Source organism: Penaeus monodon, chromosome 19 (genome assembly GCF_015228065.2).
Source record: "Penaeus monodon isolate SGIC_2016 chromosome 19, NSTDA_Pmon_1, whole genome shotgun sequence".
NCBI lineage: Eukaryota > Metazoa > Arthropoda > Malacostraca > Decapoda > Penaeidae > Penaeus > Penaeus monodon.
In genome coordinates this window covers 14,498,661-14,498,881 of record NC_051404.1, presented here as the reverse complement: position 1 = coordinate 14,498,881, position 221 = coordinate 14,498,661, and positions in this window count along the sequence as shown.

Below are 221 nucleotides of genomic sequence, written 5' to 3'. Positions count from 1 at the left end.
TCCTATCTACCAGATGATAGCTTTTTTTTCTAAATATATATATTTTTTTACCCACTCGTAAAGAGCAATGTCACACAGCAGACTACGGGTGACTCACTATCGTTCGCGGCGAGATCAACCACCAGAACATTCAGAACTGTGTTGTATCTCGTCTGGCTTCCGTCTATTGCTAAATGTGGAGCGGAGAGAGAGAAAGCGAGAAGGGCGGAGAAAGGAGAAGA